Source organism: Sinocyclocheilus grahami, unplaced genomic scaffold (assembly GCF_001515645.1).
Source record: "Sinocyclocheilus grahami isolate Dianchi unplaced genomic scaffold, SAMN03320097.WGS_v1.1 scaffold1325.1, whole genome shotgun sequence".
In the NCBI taxonomy this organism is placed as follows: domain Eukaryota; kingdom Metazoa; phylum Chordata; class Actinopteri; order Cypriniformes; family Cyprinidae; genus Sinocyclocheilus; species Sinocyclocheilus grahami.
This window is the reverse complement of record NW_015506504.1, coordinates 30,622-35,283: the sequence shown is the minus strand read 5'-3', so window position 1 is coordinate 35,283 and position 4,662 is coordinate 30,622.

The following is a 4,662-nucleotide window of genomic DNA, read 5'->3' as shown; positions in this document are numbered from 1 at the left end:
TGAAATGTTGAATCTCTGGGATGTTCCAAATGAAAGGGATATAGAACTATTAATGTCTTTATATAACGTTTTTATAAAAGAAATGAATTTAATGCCAAAACCAAATTTTTCGAGGGAGCGAAATATGAAATTATGTTTGATCGTGTCAAATGCCTTTCTAAAATCTAAAAAGAGAATATAGCCATCATCCTCAATACATTCACGATAGTCTAAAATATCTCAAATCAATCTGATGTTATTATGTATTGATCTTTCTTTTATAAAACCAGACTGTGAGTCACTAATTATTTGATTTATGTTTTTCTTGAGTCTATTGGAAAATATATGAGCTAGAATTTTATAATCACAGTTGAGTAAAGTGATGGGGCGAAGATTATCTATATGTCGTGCATCTTTACCTGGTTTGGGGATAAGAGTAATTAGACCTTGTTTCATAGTCGAAGATAGTGAATTAATATGGATACATTCGAGAAAGGCTCGAAATAATAGTTCACTCAAATCTTCCCTAAAAAATTTATAAAATTCGGAAGTGAGGCCATCAGGGCCTGGAGATTTCTCTGAAGATAGTTTATATATTGCTTTATCTAATTCCTCTATTTTGATGTCAGCCTCGCATAAGTCTTTAAATTCCTGGTCTAACTAGGTACTAGTATACTAACCTGGTATGCTAGTGTGTATATTATCAAAGAGAATATTAGAGCCTGATACAGAGAAGGATGAGCTATATAAAGAACTATAGAACTGAAAAATCTCTGAAGATCTTTAGGGCAGGTATTTTTGATGTCAGCCTCGCATAAGTCTTTAAATTCCTGGTCTAACTAGGTACTAGTATACTAACCTGGTATGCTAGTGTGTATATTATCAAAGAGAATATTAGAGCCTGATACAGAGAAGGATGAGCTATATAAAGAACTATAGAACTGAAAAATCTCTGAAGATCTTTAGGGCAGGTATTTATAACTCCGTTCACATAAAGAGAATTTATGGCATTTTTCTCCTGTCGCCTTTTTTCAAGTCTGCAAAAATAATTATTACTTTTTCCCATCTATCCATCTTGCTCTAGATCTTACATATGCTCCTTTAGCTTTTTGAGTATAGAAATCATCAATTTTGGATTGCAAGGAAAGAATTTGTAATTTAGTTTCATTGTCCATTTCACTTTTATTACATAAATAGTTTAATTCCAACTCCAATTGTGTTCTAATTTGGCGTTTTTTTTGTTGATCCCGCCTCGCGGCGATGACGTCATCACTAGCGCGCGCTCACTCCGTCAGCGTCGAGCCTTCTGAGGAGAGGAGAGCAGATCTATTTCACTTATTTACACAACTGTAAAATACACTTTACACGGTTTGTTTATGCAACGATGTTCGAGGTCGTTTCTGCCTTGTTTTATGCGTTTGCTAACTTAAAGAAACGTGAGGAAAACATGTGTTTGTGTGAATGATTGTTTCGATGTTTGGAGTGATAATGTTGCTGTTATTGAATGTGTCTGATCTGTGAGAGGAATGAATGCGAACCGATATCAAGTTTTGCTGATGCGATTTAATTTATAACGTTATTTCTCTGTCGTTTATCTTTGGCAGATCAAACTTGTTATAGTCACGTTACATGGTTAACATTACTTACAAACACTGATAAATACATCTTTCAGCCCAAGTAATGAGCCACGTGAGACATTTTAAATCTATAATGTTACAGATTTTTAATATATTATAAATCTGTTCATGTATAGATTTAAAATGTCCGATGTGGCTATGAAATGCATATAATGTGTGAATTATCACATGAGATTGCAGTGTTACTGGGTGAGCATTTTAAACAAATGTGCTCTTTGTATCGACGCCATTTCTTTTAATATAGTAATAATGATCTACGAAGAGGCAATACTTTTTATTTGTATTTTTGTATGTAGGCTCTTGTCTCTTCAAATATTTGAAATTAGAGGACATCTCCTTCACCTACATATATGCTTAAATTATTTTAAAAAATAAGTCACTGACTATAACATTATTAATTTTTTGGCTTTATTTATTGTTGATTTTGGCAAATCTGCTTCTTTCACTTAGACATTCATGTCCAGTGAAGCTCGTCCCACAACAATCCCACATTCAGTGATTCAGCAATAAATGCTAAAGTGAAGACAAGCATAAAATCATCAGGAAGAGCTGAAATCTGTAAAGACTGAGTTTATTAAAGAGGACAGAGAGAAGATGAGAGATCCAGAACCCTGCAGAATCAAACACACTGAAGATACTGAAGAACAAACAGGTTGGTGATTATTCTTCATTCTTCATTAATGAGGCTGACGGTTATAAAGCTTGAGGCAGTTTTAGATCTGGATTTATTGTAATTGTAATGTATATGTTGAATAATCTTGCTGAAGCCGCAAACAATAAGGGACACTTCTATCTCACAAGAGTCTCTGTTTTTATATGCAGTAATATTAGGACTTTTGTCTGTGATGCATTTGTGTTATTCTCAGAGGAGCTACAGAGCGCTCAACATGAAAGCCTTGTTTAATTGTGATGATAGAGCAGAGAACTAAATCAAACCTCTACTTACACTTTAGGTCTGTGGCTGTGATATTAAGCTAATTTTATTGTCGATTTCGATAAGATATCAGATAAAATGATTAAAAACCAGCTGCGTTTAGTGCAGCTTCTTTCCCTTCACAGCGGTGCACATTAGTTTTACCCTAAAACCCCAAATTAACGTCAGAATCAGCACAATCAGTGATTGTTGTAAAATGCGGTCTTTACTGTTGCTAAATTGCGGGACATGTTAACATTATAAAATGTTGAAAGCACAATAATCCACACGAAAGACTCTGTTCCCCAGGCTGAGTTGTGTCTGTGGGGTCTAAAACGGACAAGCAAATTACACTTTGGGCTTCGGGTGTGTGTCCAAACAATCAAATACACACTAAAATATGTCAAAAGTGCCGACAGTACTCACTTAAACACAGTTTATGTCTTAACATGAACATGAACACCTGGAAGAAAATCTGATGTGTGTGAATATATGCAGTCACCTTCTGAAGATTGGGCCAGCAATGTTAATCAAACAACAAAATCACTCACAGCTCTTAATCTAAAAAACATTAGCTTAATAAGCATTCATCTATCAAACTATACAGTGCAAGCTGTGCAGTGTTTTTTTCCATTTAGTTATTAGATTTCTTTTGTTGGCTGTATTACTTACCTGAGCGGTAGGGATGTGACGAGATCTCGTGGCACGTGACAATATCCTCGCAAAACATGTTGCAGTGTTTACATTAGAGCTGCACTATTAATTGTTAAAAAATTGCGATCTTGATTCAAACACCCACGCAATCTTATTCCTGAATGACAACGATTCAGTTATGTCTGTTACATCGCGAGTGTCAGTGGAGTGTGAGAAGCACATTTTGTCGCTGCCCATGTTAATGAATCAGAGGGTCGGCCATCATCACGCTTCCGATGTGAACGTTGTCATTCACTGACATGGGCGGCGACAAAACACGCGCTGCTCACACTCCACTGACGCTTACGATTTGAAACAGGTGTTAAAGACATTCAAATCTGCATTCATGCTGCTGCTGATCCAGAAAGAGCAACACAAACAAGTATTTTCAACCACACATTATTATTTCTGTGTTACAGACTTTTATATGACAGTAGTACTGGGATAAAAGTTTATAGTTTGGGTATAAACATTTATTCTCTACAGTAGCGATCAAAACGAAAGTATCTTAAAGGGATACTCCGCCCCAAAATGAAAATGTTGTCATTAATCACTTTTACCCCCATGTCGTTCTAAACCCGTAAAAGCTTCTTTCGTCTTCAGAATACAATTTAAGATATTTTGGATGAAAACCGGGAGGCTTGTGACTGTCCCATTGACCGCCAAGTAATGAACACTGTCAAGGTCCAGAAAAGTATGAAAAGCACCATCAGAATAGACTATCTGCCATCAGATAGAAGAATCTGCCATCAGTCATTTATTCAACAATTCGTCTCCTCTGTGTCTCTCCACAAGCAGCGTACACTCTTCTGTGTCAGCCACGCTGCACGGATGCGCTGTTTTCGTTCAAATCAAAGCGTAAACACACGTAGTGTTGCGGCTGACACAGAATAGCGTATGCTGCTTGCATTCAGCGGATATTCTCCAAAATAGCGCTACGGTGATGCGGAGATAAATACTAGTGATCAACCGATATTGATTTTTTTTTTTATAACCGATACCAATTATTTGCATGTTTATGTGCCCGATAACCGATATGCGGAACCGATATTTATTTACTGTTATAAAGTAAATACATGACTGAGTGAAGTAAGTACATACTTCACTTTGGTTTTTCCTCTTTTCGCTCATCTTTTTTTCTTTTAAAAAGTGTTGAAAATTAGCAGTCTTTTGTTAAATTAAATCTTCATATTACAACAATAAAAACATTTTTTTTATAAAAAGCATCAACAGCAACAACACTAATATTAACAATAAGCAAAATAAATGTAGAATGTCTAATGTTTTCAAATGGAGAAAATAAAGGACAGGTCATATCAACTTCATTTTAAACTGCCGCTTTAGTATAAGCTGTTTAATAGCTACAGAGTCAAGAATAATAAACTGAATAATATTCTCTGGAATATTGGAATATAACAAACAAAACATCGTATTTTATTG